The sequence below is a fragment of the Canis aureus genome, chromosome 15 (genome assembly GCF_053574225.1).
Source record: "Canis aureus isolate CA01 chromosome 15, VMU_Caureus_v.1.0, whole genome shotgun sequence".
In the NCBI taxonomy this organism is placed as follows: domain Eukaryota; kingdom Metazoa; phylum Chordata; class Mammalia; order Carnivora; family Canidae; genus Canis; species Canis aureus.
Genome location: NC_135625.1, coordinates 48542139 through 48558091, shown reverse-complemented (window position 1 = coordinate 48558091; position 15953 = coordinate 48542139). Strand labels below are relative to the sequence as shown.

The following is a 15953-nucleotide window of genomic DNA, read 5'->3' as shown; positions in this document are numbered from 1 at the left end:
AAGTCTCCCTGTCAGGCAGGTCACCCTTCCCCTGGGATACCAAGTCAGAATGTGCCAGAGGTCAACTTCAAGCTCATCTCAGGGATCGGCTTTCTCCGTGGATTCACTTACCTCCCCAAGCCCATCTGTGTGGCCACCTCCAACCTTACAAAGTGAAAAAGAAGACTCTTGTACAAACACGGACACATCAAACATTTGTTCAACTGATTAGCTTGTGAACCAGCAAAACAGCAAAGCTGGTTCCAGGAGCAGTGGAGAGGCAGAGTGCTACATCCGGAGGCCAGGCGGACACTTAGAGGGTCTCCTGAGTTAGCGGCAAGTGATCACTGTCCTACAGGGAAATAGATCTGCAGCCTTTGGGGTCACCTCCACCAGACAGAAATCATTTGCCTCTCTACCGACAAAATAATCCACAAATTAACATGTAACTTCACAAAGCCTGGGCCCTAATCAATAATAAAGAGCAAATGAGATTCTGGTGTATTCCTCTGGATGATTAAGGATGACTTAGGGGCTTGGCTTGGTAGTCAGACAAAGAAGGACCGCACATCCTCCCGTGTCACACTGGAGCCTTGTGTGTGGCCGTTTGTTCTGGAGACCACCGGACACGAACGTCCTCACTCACGTGCCTGGGGCCTCAGTGGGGGAGGCCTGGAAGCATGGGGGCCGGCTGGACACCCCCTCCCCCTGTAGCTATCTTGGGCTCCGTCCCAGCATGGACCTGCAGGTGGTCAGACTTCACATGGATGCTGCTGTCAAGGGGGCACTGGGCGTGGGAAAACAGCTCTGGTTAATGATGGAGGAAGTTGCACGGCATCCGTCCCCCCACCCCATGGAGGATTACAGGGCCACCCAGATGCAAGGGGGGTGACAAGCTCTTGCTCTCCATGGGAAGAGGGCAAAGAATGCTCGGGAAGTGTTCTATGTGGCTGCCCTCACAACGACACCACACCCCATGCCCGCAGATCCCGTTCTCAACTCCGGATCATGGGTCGTGGTCCAAGGGCCCAGGACCCTCGAGTACATGGGTGCAAGGAACAAGATGTAAGCCCGGAGAACAGATTAACACAGACTTAAAATTACATGCTTACAGGGAATCTTTGGTTTTAACATATAAATTTTATTAATTTCCGGAGAAGGAAATGGAAGAAGATGCTGTGATGATCCTGTGCCCACAGCAAAGCTCCCAGCTGGGCAAGAACAGACTAGTAAAGGGGAGGTTTGGAGCCAACCATCCCGCAGGGAGCCTGTCACCTCGCCCCTGCTCACTCCCCGGGCTCCTGCCCACTGCGTGGCCCTCGGTGGCCTGGCCACCCCCCAGCTGAACGCAGAGCTGCAGTGGCCCCCGCATCCACCACGCTGCCCTCAGCGCCGGGAGAGGCCGGTGCTTAGCAGCGCAGGAACCCAGCTTCAGAGAGCTTGGCTGGTTTGCCTGCACCATCCTCCACCAGAAACGGTTGGAGGGCCGTCTCCACTTTCCCTGGAGAAACAAACACGGCCCAGAGGTGGAGGTGCAAGAGCCAAGTGATTTTCTTTGCTTCCGAATCCATTCTGCATGGTCCCGGGGCTGAGGACTCACGGGTCTGTGGGCAGTGCAATGGCGTTGGGGCAAGTTCACGCCCAGTGTCTCGCCCACAGCCGCCCCCCATTTCTGCTCTGATAAGTCAGCACTGGCAAGGTCATGCAGCCTCGCGGAGGCAGCTGCTGGAACTTAGCAAGATGTTCGACGAGTCACAAAAGCCCAGTGGGAAGCGTGGAAACACGGGCACGGTCATATTCACAATCCCTGGAGGTGGAGGGTGAACCACGCACCGCCTCTGCATACCGTGGGTTCACAACAAACAGTGACACTAACACTATGCCAGCATTTTTGTGTCCATGGTTCTGATCCAGGGCAATCGTGTCACCCTGGGACACGCGGCCAGGTCAGGGGATGCTTTGGGTTGTCACAACTGGGGGAGGGACCTGGGAGCCACCAAACATTCAGTGCACGGGCTGGCCCCCCCGCATGGAGCAGCCCAGCCCCCAGTGCCTGCAGGGCCAAGGCTGAGGTTGAGAAAGCGGGAGTCCATGCCTTACCTGTTACTGACGCATTTCTTCACACTCTCATCACACCTTAAGTAACCCCAGGCTACACACTCAGGGAGTATCACAGTTATAGGAGTGACCTGGTGAGGCAGGCTGGCAGCAGAGTGCAGAAGGCTCTGGAATCAGTTAGGCTGGCTTATAATGGGCTGAATAATCACAACCCAAGTGGGAATAATCAGCTGAGGTGAGTGACAGCTGTCAACCCAGAGGGAGGACTCTGTTGCTCAGAACTCTGTCCTGTGCCAGAATTACATCAATAACCTGGACAAAGACTTGGGAGCAAAGTTAATGACATTTTCAAGTTGGACAGCTCTTGAAGAGATCCTAAAAATAAGGCTAGGACCACCAAGGTGGGAGTGTATAGGGACAAATGTGAAGTTCTGGACTTGGGGTCCAAGCAACGTAGGTCAGTCTGCCTAGACCATGCTCACAGGGAAGACTCCCTGCCTTCTTGTCGCTCACAAAGTGCTCAGGTTAGCTGCAAGTCAGATGAGAATCGCAGAGGTGACCGAGGGCACACAGCAGTACCTTCTGACTCTGGCACAGCTCCTTGCAGCATGTTTCCACGTTGTGTTGGCTTCTCTGACCAAGCCTCTGATGTGTGGAAGAGGAGTGCCAGGGATATTATTAAACCCATTTTATAGATGGGATTTAGAGAAGCCACATAACTCAGTATCACAAAGAGCTGGGTTTGGAAACTGGATGTTTTATTCCAAATCCTATGTTCTTCTCACTCTGCCAGAGCCCTGGAGAGGTTGTGCAGGATGGTTGAGGGAGCTCCCCCAGGACCCAGTCTCTCACCAGGGTGGACCATGAGCCCTGTGGAGTTCAAATGGGAGGAAGATCCCTTAGGCACCTGGACAAGATAGAGAAAAAGAATCAGACTTTTTCACTCCAATAGCTAAGTACGATGGAGCGAGGGGCTTTCCATCCAGTGTACCCCATTTGTGTACAAAGGAAACAGATCATTTGAATGGAAGAGTTCCGGGGAATATTTTTCACATGACTCTTTCTTGGGGGAAGCTGCTAGAGGATGAGCTATAACCGACCACGAGATAACTAGGAAATTAGGAAAATCTACACAAAGGATAAGCGACAAGTATGTTTGAGCAAATTGGTCAGAAGTAGAGAAGGTGTTAGTGAAAGAATAGAACACAAATATCTTGTGTTTCAACAACGCAGGAGCCACAGAGCCAACAAGAGTCAAGGGGAGAGAGGATCATCAACCAATACGGACTTAAAATAATTCTTTGTTTCTTCATCAGAATCGCCGAGAGACGAGAGGTAACATTTAGGCTGACAGATGAATTAAGGAAGCACATAAACAGCTATAATAAATCACAAGTAGTAGGTGCTAAGAAAGGTAAGTTTTGATTAAAGCTGGGGTGTGGGAGAGCAGGAGGAGGAGGAGGAGGAAGAGAGAAGCCACTTTGTTGTTGCTTATGGCAGGGAGGCCCCGGACCCTCCCTAGGGACTGAGAGTGGTTCAGGCATTATAGTAAGGCATGGTTATAAATGACACGACTGGAATGCAAATAGAACCTTCTTAAACTTCAAAGTAGTTAACATTTAAGAGGTTTACAGCCACAGACCACATCGTAAAACATTGCTTAAGTACGTGTGTGTGTCTGAGGAAACAGATCGATAGATACATACACACATACACACATATATGTATTAGAAATCTCCTCTAGAGAGAAATAGGTAGGCATAGATATAGTCATATAATCTGTACCTATATATGCAGATAGATATACCTAGATATCACAGCACAAAATAACAGATTAGAATCAAATGCATTCATCTCACCAAGAATTATAAAAGGATTTAACTCATCTATCAAAATAAAAAAAATTTCAAATTGGATCATTGCATTAAATATCTACTGCTATGTAACAAGTCACCCCAAATTTGGTGGTTGGAAACAGCAGTAGCTATATTTCGTGTCTCATAGTTTCTGAGGGTCAAATGTTCAGGGGAGGATTGACGGATGGATGCTTGTCTGCTCAGGGGACCGCCTGGGGCCGAGGGCTGGTCTGAAGGTTCAGCTGGGCCAGGAGGATCCACGCCCAACATGGCTCCCTCACGTGGCTGGTCAGGTGGGTCCTCTCCACAGGGGCCTCTCCATAGCTTGACTTGAGTGTCCTCACCAACATGGCATCTCACTTTTCCCAGAACGAACAATCCAGAGCCCGGAGCAGAAGCTGCAATGACTTCTATAACCTAGACTTAGAGTCACATACCATCATCTCTGCCATCTCTTCCATTGCTTGAGGAGACCAGCTCTGGTTGATGTGACAGGAACCCACCCAAGAGGCAGGAGACCAAGGGATGAGAATCTCTGGATGCCACCTTGGAGCCTGGCTGTTCCCCAGCTCTGTGGCTGGATTCAAGAGATTCACCAAGACAGTTATTTTAAAAGGTTAAAAATCAAAGTATAAGCAAAGGCATGCAAAAAAAAAAAAAAAAAAAGCAAAGATCTCAGTCTTAATATGAGGCTGGTATTTTTTTTCTTTTTTTTTAAGATTTATTTATTATTTATTTATTTGTTTATTTATTTATTTATGAGAGAGAGAGAGAGAGGCAGAGACACAGGAGGAAGAAGAAGCAGGCTCCATGCCGGGAGCCCGACGTGGAACTTGATCCCGGGTCTCCAGGATCGTGCCCTGGGCCAAAGGCAGGGGCTAAACCGCTGAGCCACCCAGGGATCCCTGACTGGTATTTTTTTCAATCAAAAAACATTAAGTGAGATAAACAAAGGCACATTGAATCCCTCAGCATTGCAGTTTATAATATAGATGTCACAGTTATAAATATTAATACATTAAATCTTATAAAAGAAAACAGAAATTACAGAAGAAACAGGGAAATAGGCAGACACACATGATTTATAGGAGATTTTGTTTCATCTGGTTGTGTTACCCTGCTCCCCTTTTCTTGCTTTCTTTTGGATTATTTGAATATATTTTTAGTATTCCATTTTAAAGGATCTCTTAGCTTTTTGGCTTATCTCTTTGTGTTATTCTGTTAGCAGTTTTCTAGAGATTGTGATAAACTTACCTGAATCTTGCAGTCTATCTAGAATGACTACCGTTTCAAGTGCACCACAGAACCCTTACCAGCACCCCGGTCCCTCATCCTCCTCTGTTCATGTGTCATGTTTACTAAATCCACATGATCAATGTACCCAGAAAATGCTAGAATATTTGCTCTCAACAGTTATACATATTTCACAGAATTGCAGAGGAGCCGAGGAGTGTATCACATCTACCTGGGAATTTCCCGTTTCTGTAGCTCTAACTCCATTCGCAGAAACTGGCCATGTTATAAATCACAAAATAACTTCAATTCATTTCAAAAAGGAGAAATAACGTAGAAAAGATGTTCTAACCACAGTGTAACAACACTAGAGGTTGCTACAATCACAAAACCAAACATAGGCCTGGAAGTTTTACAATTCCCTGTTGATCAATATTTGAGTCAGAGCGAAATTGAAAGCAAAATTACAGAATTTCTGGGAAATAGTAATAATTGAAATACTAGATAGAATTTGTGGAAATACAAACAGAGCAAAGTCACAGACTTGAATATTTATATCAGTAGAAAAAAAAGAAATTTAATTAATTCACCATCTTGCTCAAAAAGTTAGAGACAGTAAGCTATAATACACTCAAGTAAAGCAGAAAAAATACCCAGTAAAGAGAATAGGAAAAAAAAAGTTCTGAAATAGAATAACAGCTGAATTTATGAATAAATCAAAAATCTGGTTAATTTCTAATCAAAGAAAAAGTGAGAAAAAAATAGAACAGAAAACAAGGAATGAGAGGTGATATAACCCTCAGGCCCTGGGCTAGGTGCTTTCCCCATATGGTATCACAGTAGTCCCATGGGAATAGCTGTGAGTAGAGTTATTATTATTATTTTTTAAAGATTTTATTTATTCATGAAAGACACAGAGAGACAGGCAAAGACACAGGCAGAGGGAGAAGCAGGCTCCATGCAGAGAGCCCAATGTGGGACTCGATCCCAGGACCCCGGGATCACGACCTGAGCCAAAGGCAGACGCCCAACCACCTGGGCGTCCCTATTATTATTTTTATCCCCAGTTTACATGTGAGACAATGAGGACCCAAAAGGTCCTGTGGGTCCCCCAGCTGCCATGACAGGTGGACCCAGAGCACAACCCGAAGCTGTGAGGTCAGCTCAGTGCTTCCCCCTCCCCGGGACCAGGACCACTTGGTTGGAACGTGTTTACAAGCATCCGGTGGCGGACAACTCCTGACCATTCACCAGTCCAAGTACCCGGCCCTGCTTCTTTGTCATGCAGCAAAGCGGCTGACAAAAGGAGCCCAGAGAGGAGGACAAGATATATTCTAGTCTTAGGCGGTTTTCCACTTAGCTGGTCAAGATAGAGCAAACTGTGGTCTACAAAAAATTAAATACACTGGTGCCCTTTGACTTTTGTTGCCAGTCGCCCAGCGAGATTATGACAGGCCGTTCAATCAGCAGAATTGGAAACACTGGCCCTCCTTTTGGGACATAAAATAGAGAGCTGCTTCACACCACGCCCCTAGTCAATTCCAGATGGATTGAAACCAGACACGAAATACAGGCTACAAAGATTAAAATCCTAAAGAGGAAAATGTACTATCATCTTGGAGTGGGGATAGAGACATAGTAAGTGTTTACAAATTAAGAAATGACCCAGAAGAAAAACGGACAAAAGATCCGAACGGGCAATTTCCAGAAGGGGGCAATGAAATCATTGTCCAATAAACTCAGGAAACACTGCTCAACCCTCTAAGGGTCAGTGTGTGGGAATTATAGGCGTGCAGGTTTACAAGTGCTCATGGCTAGCGCTGGCAGGAAGCCCGGGGGTCCACACACTGGCTCTGGGGGGCAGCCACAGCACCCTCCCAGGGCCTCGCTAAGAAAGCCCACAACAACTCCCATTCTGAAGGCCAGGAGTCCAAGATCAAGGTGTTGCAGCGTCAGGCTCCTTCCTGGGAGTGTCTGTGTCTCTGTGTGTCTCTCTCCCCTTAGGAGAACGCCAGTCATTGGATTTAGGGCCCCCCTAGTCCACCGTGACCTCATTTTAACTCGGTTACATCTACAAAAACCCCATTTCCAAATGAGGTCGCCTTCAGAGGCATCGGGCAGGTGTGAGTTTTGAGGGGAGGCCATTTGACCCAGAATAGCACCTTAGCAACACCTTTGTAATGTAAATGTGTCTGCTCTTGCCTTAAACCCTTCCCGTAACTGTGTATGTGCCCTACACACACACTAGGCTCCCATCCGAGACACGTGGGAGCAGGTGCGCTGCAGCCTGCCTGGCGCTACCACCAGTGCCCGGAGCCAGGCCCGGGGGCCATCCACATCCGGAGGCATTAGCAATCCCCTCAGCCCTACCTCGGAACCCGCTCACTTCCACCCTCCGCTGTCACCCCCGCGCCCACTCCACCCCCCCCCTCCCCCCCCCCCGCCCAGGCCGCACACTGACACCTCTGGCACAGTCTGTGGCTGAAGCTTCCTCCTTGGCCCCACGCTTCCCGAAGGTTCCGACCAACAGATGATTTTGTCTCTCACTGCGAATCAGATGACACCAGTCCCAGCCTCAAACTCTTCCCTGATGTCTGTTATGGCTGGAATGTACATGTCCCCCTAGGCGTCCTCTGTCCAAGCCCTAATCCCCAGCCTGGCTGTATTTGGACCCAGGAAGTAGTTAGGGGTCCAGGAGGCCATGAGGTGGGGCCGATCCGATAGGGTTAGTGTCCTGGTGGGAGACACACCCGAGAGCAGGCACTCTTTGCCTTCACCGCACACCTGGGAGGGGCCACGTGAGGGCCTGGGGGCGGGGGCGGGGGGAGAAGGTGTCCACCTGCAAGCCGGGGGCGTCCTCAGGGTCTCTCATCAGCCTGCATCTTGACCTGGGGCCGCCAGCCTCCAGTGCTACCCAAAGACGTGAGGATTTCTGTTGTTTGTGCCCCCAACCTGTGGTATTTGGGCATGTGGCCTGAGCTGCTCAAAACAGCTCTGTCTCCTGTGGAATAACACGCAGGAGCTCTGCCCTGGTCACCCCCTGGCACGTGGTCCCCATGCAGGCCAGGCCTGCTCCCACCCCAGGACCCACCCCAGGACCCACCCCGGCTCTGCCCTCCACTGTGGGCTCCCCCCACTGACCCAACGTCAGCAGGCAGCCCTCCCTTGATCACAGGGTTTATTTTTTTAATATTTTATTTATTAATTTGACAGAGAGGGAGAGCACAAGCAGGGGTGTGGGCAGAGGGCGGGGAGCTGACTCTATCCCAGGACCCTGAGATCATGACCTGAGCCGAAGGCAGATGCTTCACCAGGTGCCCTCTTGAACATGGAGTTTAAAATAGGCCCTCGATTCCTGCTCATCTGCTGTTTTCCCCCCATCGGATCTATCCCCACCTAAACTCAGCTCCCCCGAGCCCTCCGCTCGCCTGCTTGGATGTGTGGCCCCCACCGGAGGGAAGCTCGGGGAGCACAGGCCCCCGCCTCACTCACAATGTCCGGGACGTGGTGGGAGCTCCGAAATCAGAGTCAGTGACGCTCAGCGACAGAGACAGATACTTAGGAACACGCGTGACATTCTTATGCAGAAAGCCATCGCGGTGGCGAGGTCCAGGGCCCCGGGGGGCTTCGAGGTTCTCCCGGGGCGGGGGAGCCAGGAGCTCAAAGCTATTTTCATAACAGGAACATGGTATTTCCCCTTTTCTGCCTCATTTCCAGTGGCTACAGGATATTGCCGCGGGCAGCAGGCAGATGCAGACAGGAGGATCCAGCCGTCCACCGCCGTATAAGGCAGTGCCAGTCTTCTTGATAAAAGCCTCTGTTTGGGAATAGTTATTTTTCGTACAAACATGTTACATATATTAACCTGTGATGGGTTTATTTTTATTTTAAAGTGAGTTCGTTTATCTTAATTTCTTGGTTTTAATTTCTGCTGTGGTAAATGTCGGCAGATGTAATCCAGCTCAATGAAAACTCTTTGGGGTCCTCCGTGATTTTTAAGAGTGCGTGGGGGTTCTGAGACCAAGCTTGAGAGCTGCAGCCACTGACCCTGTCCAGCCATGGGCGAGATCCCAGTTGGTCTGTTTTACCCCTGTTGTCTTGTCCCATTCAACAGACAAGTCATAGGTCAGCGTGCGTAGCACAAGCCTTTTACGTAAAGTTGAAGAAACTGTAATAACCATTTGTTTAGCTGTATTTCTGCATGCATGCGTCCTCACAGCAAATTGGCCATGGTTGGCCATGGCCATATGAGGCTGACTTCCAGGAGGGGAGCAGAGGAGGAAGGATTCACTTTATCCTAGGTGTACCTGTACTGTGTGCATCTTTGTATGATGGGATTTATTCCTTTATGACACAGACTCTTTTTTTTTAATTTTTATGTATTTATTTTTTTGAGTAGGCTCTATAACCAACCAGGAGTCCAGCATGGGGATAGAACTCATGGTCCTGAGATCACGACCTGAATTGAGATCAAGAGTCAGACACTCAACCGATGGACCCACCCAGGTGCCCCTGGACCTCCTTTTTTTTAAAAAAAGAATGGAGGGGAAGTGAGAGTCTCCGGGGCACGGAAGCCCAGCACAGCAGGCTGAAGTCCCAGACCGGGAGGCGGGCCGCCTGAAGCTTTGGGAGGCCTCCTGTCTGGGAGCCCGACACACGGCGACGTGAGCAATACCAAGGCCAGGCTGCACACTGGCGACGCTGACCCAGTAGGTGGGGGTCCTGGGCCCGAATGCGGCAGCTCTGAGGGCACCTGCTGCACACAGATGTTGGAGAGCTCGGAGCGTGGCTGGAGACTTGGGATGTGACCCAGTCATGGGCGAACCAGAAATGTGCATGGTGTGGCCTCTGGGGCAAGGCCACATCTGTCAGGATGGCAGGCGCAGTCTTGGGTCACAGAGCACCCCCTGTGTACTGGGGCCTCACTGACACTGTAAGGGCTCCAGGAGGTGCACCTATGGGAGCAGGCTCACAGCGGGGGGGTGTGCCTGCAGCATCCTGGGGTCGTCCTAGGCCAACTAATGCAGCCCCTCTGGTGGCCGATGTGCTGGACCTACAGCCAGAAACCATGTGTGGCCTTGAGAGCGGTGCCCTGGGGCTCGGAGCTTCGGGCTCGGGTCTGCCCCAGGCAGATGGGGATGGAGCGGGGCCGGCGGTGACAGCGTCAGCCTCTTCCCCGTCACAGTGGGGACTTTGTGCACGGGACCGCAGATTCAGTTTACTTCTCTTTCCCGAGCATCTCTTCTCAAGCCCCTACGCTGTCCACAGCTTCTCTTTCTGAGCGGACATCAGCACTGCTGTGATCCCAGCTGACGCTGCTTCGCTGTGGCTGAGGAGCCGGGGTGGGGGGGCAGGTGTGACACGCGGCAGCACCTCAGGCCCCCCAGCGCACCGGGCCACCGAGAGAGACACACGTGCCAAGGCCTGGGGCAGCGCCTTGCTCGCCTCGCGGTGCACAGCACATGCAGCCCGCTGTCGCCGGCCGGCCCTGGCTGGCAGGTGCAGCCTCGGTGCCGTTCTAGCTTCTACCTTCCCTCAGGTGGACTCTCAGCGAAAAGCCTAAGCCATGAGTTTCCTGGTTTGCTCTGCATGGGTGGTGCAGGTTTCGAATTCTGACTCTTTCTGGTGAGTGGGGACCCAGGGCCAGCCCTCACTGCTGGTGCCTCAAGGAATCTCTCACCACATCGCTCCTGATGAAGACGTCGGGAGTCTGCAGTTAAAGTGCTGGAAGAGCACACATGGCCCAACTTCAATTTCAGGCTGTATTGTCCCTTGAGGTAAATATTGATTTGGTATTTAAGTTCCATCAATATTTACCTCTTAAGTCAATAAAGCTTGATGTTTATCTCCACTGACACTGGTATCTGCTTAGACTTTATTCACACTTCCAGCCTGTAATCAAGGCTTCTGGAGAAGCAAATGGGTATCATGGGCCAGAAGGACTCCGGGGTGACCCAGGATGACCCAGGGTGACCCGGGATGAGGCTCCCCCTGGGCTGTGCTGCCCTGAGTGGTGTCCAGGTCCCTCACCCCGACCTTGATGGCTCCATCGTCATATAGTCAGAAGGACGGCACAGGCCGTTTGCCTCAGGTCAATGAATGGCAGCACCTGGAAAACGAAACACGGTCTTTCCATCTGGACAGACAAAAAATATTTGCACTGATTGTGGCTGGTTCGACTCCAAAGCAGATTTCTGGGGAGAGTTGGGAAAACAATCAGATGAGGGCTCTGGTTTCCAAAGGTGGGGCGGCGTGGGGGAACAGGAAGGTCTCTGAGCCCTGCACCTGCACGCGCTGTGCTCAGGGATGGAGGGCCCAGCACCAACCCCACCAGCGGCAAAGGGCCCTGGGAGGAGTTCCCAGGCCACATGGTAGTTGGGGAGAGTGGGAGGTGGGCCAGGCCACATGTCTCCACCTACTGAGGACAGAGATGCTGCTGGGATGGGCTCTCCCGTCACTTTCGTGCTGTGTGTTCGTTACTAGCCAGCAGGTGCTCTGCGCCCTCTGCCCTGTGCGCCGGAAGGGGACAGACCTGGATAGCCTTCAGCAGGTGTGGCAGTCAACTTCATGCATCACGTGGCCAAGCCTCAGGTGCCCAGATGTTTGGTCAGACAGTGCTCCGGGTGTCCTCCACAAGGGTGTTTCAGGACGAGATGAGCGTCTGAATCTGCACACTGAGAAAAGCAGGTTGCCCTCCCCCTGGGGCAGGTGGGCCTCACCGATCAGCGGGAGGTGTGGATGGAACAGAGCGGGTGGGGGAGCATCTGCCCTCTGCCTGTTTCCGAACTGGGACGTCGGCCTGGGACATCTTACCCCGTGGTTCCCCTGGCTCTCAGCTTGCACAGTGCAGCTCCTTTTTTATTTTTTTAAAGATTTTATTTATTTATTCATGAGAGACACACAGAGAGAGGCAGAGACACAGGCAGAGGGAGAAGCAGGCTACCTGCAGGGAGCCCGACATGGGACTCGATCCCAAGACTCTAGGAACACACCCCGGGCTGAAGGCTGTGTTAAACCGCTGAGCCACCTGGGCTGCCCACACAGTGCAACTCCTGGGACTTGCCAGCCTCCGCCGTCACATGAGCCCACACTCCACCGTGCACACATGTCTATGTTTATATCTCCTCTGAGCTCTGTTTCTTCAGAGCAGCCCGGCTGATGCTCCGGGCGCCACAGCAGGCCCTGGGGTGAGCTGTGCTGCACTCACGGATCTGAAGCCTGTGGCTCCCATGGCCTCTGGCCCTGCATTGGCAGGGACACGACAGGGACATCTCCTGGCCGCCAAAGGACTGACCAGGGTGAGGTCCTGGTGTTCTCAGATGGCTGGACTGTGTCTAGGGGTGATGAGGCAATAAACTCTCTGCAGCGTTTAGTCTTTGGCCACGGGCACCAGATGCGGGACCCAGCACCAGGTGCAGGACCCAGGGCCAGATGCATGGGTGAACGGGGCATAGGAAGCTGTCTCTGCCGTCACCGCCAGGGCCCTTGGGAGACCTGGCCAGAGGTGCAGGTGTGCAGTTAGGTCGGCCTGGGGGCGAAAGGCAGCGGGCTGAGGACGTGGGCTCCCGAGCTCGGGAGATTGAAAGAGCTTTACAGAAATGTAAATATAGCTATTTCCCGTAAAATGTTCACATGAAAACAGAAAGGACATATCATTCTCATTTTTAAATGAATAATAATATCATTATTTTTAAATGAATTACTAAATATTGTTAAATGTTCTCGGTTTTATTTTCCAGTACAGGAGAGTTCTAATCAGTCATTTCTAATGCGGAAAAAATATCAACAGGTGTAATCCCCAGGAACAACTGTCCCTTGGGTCCTCAACACTGCTGAGAGTGCAAAGAGGTCCTGGCACGCTCAGGATGGTGGCTTGGCCCCCGCTGCCCACACCACCACACTGTGTTCCCTGTCACCTGCCACCCCGGCCTCTCAGATGACCGAGAGAACAGCAAACACATCGGGCTTTCCATTTCCCAGGCTCTGCGCTGAGCCCTTTGCAAATATTAACTCACTTGATCCTTGTGTAATGCCATGAGGTGAGTACAGCTTATTACCTCCCATTTACAGGGGCAGCAGAGCAGGTAACGGCACTTGCTCTTGGCCACACGTATGGGAACGGGCAGAGCTGGGACAGCTGCTGGGCTGTGCTGTCTCCCACACCAAATTATCAGCCACGGATGCTCACGGAGCTGCATCCTCTCAAAGTACACTCGTGTTTCAACAGCCGTCTTTGGGGATCCCTGGGTGGCTCTGCCCTTAAGTGTCTGCCTTTGGCCTGGGGTGTGATCTAGAGTCCTGGGATCGAGTCCCACATGGGGCTCCCTGCATAGAGCCTGCTTCTCCCTCTGCCTGTGTCTCTGCCTCTCTCTGTGTGTCTCTCATGAATAGATAAATAAAATATTTAAATAAATAAATAGATAAATAAATAAATAAATAAATAAATAAATAAATAAGAGCCATCTTTGATGCCTGGCCCTGCGGTTCGTAGTCACAGGTGAGGTGACCACCTGTGGCCAAGAGACGTGTGCTGTGTGGTGTGTGTTCGGCAGGTACCCTAGCAGGGCTGCCCTCACCGATATGCTGCCCTGGGGGGGACAGACAGAAACTTACTTCCGCACGGTCTGAAGCCTGAAGTCTGGGGTCAGGGTGCAGGCAGGGCCGGCTCCCCCTGAGGCCTCTCCCGCTGCTGCACAGACATCCAAACCTCTCCTGCACATGAGCACAGCCCTCCTAATCCGCTGCACGTCATCTTAAGCACGTGCCTGCAAAGATCTTCTGTCCAAATTAGGGCACATTTGGAGGTAGCCGAGGTGAGGACGTCCCCATGGCTCGGTGCCTAATGGGATCTGATGCCCTGGCTGCACTCCCATGCATCCCCCTATGAAGAGAGTCTGGTTGAGACCCAGACAGCGTCCCCTTAAGGCCACCTGTGGGCCAGGCTCTGGGAGGGGAGCAAGCAGTGCTCAGTACCAGGTTCACTCTGTGTGTCCCAGGCTGGCCATGGGGGGACTTGAAGCTTGGTCCCAGAGGAGGCCACGTAGTGAGGCGGCCGTGGCAGCAAGGAGGGTAAACGAAGGCTGTTTCTGCTTTAATCCCTGGTCCTGCCTGTGTGGACATGCCAACATGGTTTCCCCAAGGGCCACACCTCAGGCCAGGCACCCCTGGGTGGGGTCTGTCTCTCCCCCAATGACTCCCTACAGTCGTTTGTGGTAGAGCAGGGCTCATATTCCCACCTGCCGGGGGTAAACTGAGGCAAAAATGAACTGACTCAGCAGAGGCTGTATCACTGTGTCCCAGGAAAGCCAGGTTGGGGAAGACAACCTCTGAATTCTGGGCCAGCACTCGGTGGGTTCACGAGGGAGACCCCAGTGCCTTCCACAAAAGCTGTCCTGCAGACTTAGGGTAACATCACATGCACATTTACAGAAGGGAGAGGTAGGGGTGGATAACTGGCTAGTCAGCAGGCCTCCCTGGGCAGCTCATGTTCGGCCAGAGGGCACGGGGGCTGCTGGGTGCCAGGGCCCTCGCCTGCATGTCCTTCCTCTTTCCTGACACGCCTCCCGAGGGCCCATCGTGTTTGTTCCTAAAACTTATCACAGTGTGCAATTTGATTACACAATACATCAACTGTGGCCGTTGGAATGAAAAAGAAAGGATTCTGTGTCTATGAAAACTGAGTCGAATGACTAGAAAGATTTCATAATGAGCTTGCCTTAAGAAAGTTGCCATTATGTGAGCCGTGGACAGGACACTTGTAGAAAGTAGGGAAAGCCATCTGCCTTTGGCTCAGGTCGTGACCTCAGGGTCCTGGGATCAAGCCCTCCCTACTCAGCCGAGTCTGCTTCTCCCTCTGCCTCTGCTTGCTGCTCCCCTGTTTGTACTCTCTCTCAAATAATAAGTAAAATATTTTTTAAAGAAAATCTTTAAAAATAAAAGAAAATAGGAAAAATCATGAAAATGTAGAACACATACTAAGATTACCTTACCTCTTTTGTTCTCAATTTTTTGTATTTTTAAAATTTTCTTATCAAGGTAAAAAAAAAAGCCAAAAATTAATCTTATTTGTATAGCTTGTGTAACTATCATGTGATTCAGGATGGAGAACATTCCAGAACCCCTGGAAGTTCTCCAGTGCCTTTATCAGTGAGTTTGTCTCACTTGGTTATTATTTGTATGCGTCCTGCTTTCAGGAGACCCAAAGCAGAAATCCCAACTGTGACCGCAGGTGTGGTTTGCAGCAGAAAGGACCCCCCAGTTCTTGGCAACGACCCATACTCTAAGAGAAGGCCATGGCACTACCCCAAAAAGACAAAGTTTTCACCTTTCAAAAGTGTGCATTTGTATGTTCGAAATTCAAACAAGATTATTTCTATAGATTTTTTTTTTAAAGCATTCCTTGCTTTCAGGACTTTTTCACTTAACCAACCAGCTGAAAAGCCTCTGTGAAGAGGATTTCTACTGTAGTTGAAATAGTAAAACGAGCTCTACTTTGCAGAATTTTGGCCTCTTTGGACCTTTTCTAGCTATTCCCTCACAGAGGCATTCTTAGTCTACTTGTTCAGTGCGCAACACACTCTAAAAGGCCAGCCCCTCACTGAGCAGAACATGCGTCATCTTGTGTCACGTCTCCACATGGATTCTGTTCCTTGACTAGACCCAGTTCGCTGAGGCCGGTGAGGCCCTTCACTCCATGTACATAGTAGGTCTGTAATGGTAACCTGAAGCCAACTGGGCATTTGTTTCTATTTTTGAGGAGTCGGCACAGACAGGGGCACCTGTGATAGATAGATGTGATAGATATCCCCTCCCCTAACCCTGGATTCA

At 51.0% G+C, this 15953-nt stretch overlaps 1 long non-coding RNA gene across 2 annotated transcripts; it reads right to left on the bottom strand.

Moving 5' to 3' along the window:
- Positions 1-1163: 1163 nt before the first annotated feature.
- LOC144284687 (uncharacterized) lies at positions 1164-13523 on the bottom strand. Of its 2 annotated transcripts, none has more exons than XR_013353123.1 (3): positions 11659-13523; positions 8619-11235; positions 1164-2944 (listed from the first exon to the last, which is right to left on the bottom strand). It is a non-coding gene; the product is annotated as an uncharacterized LOC144284687 (long non-coding RNA). The 2 variants fall into 2 exon arrangements; XR_013353122.1 differs by lacking the exon at positions 1164-2944 and adding an exon at positions 2951-4470.
- Positions 13524-15953: the final 2430 nt, after the last annotated feature.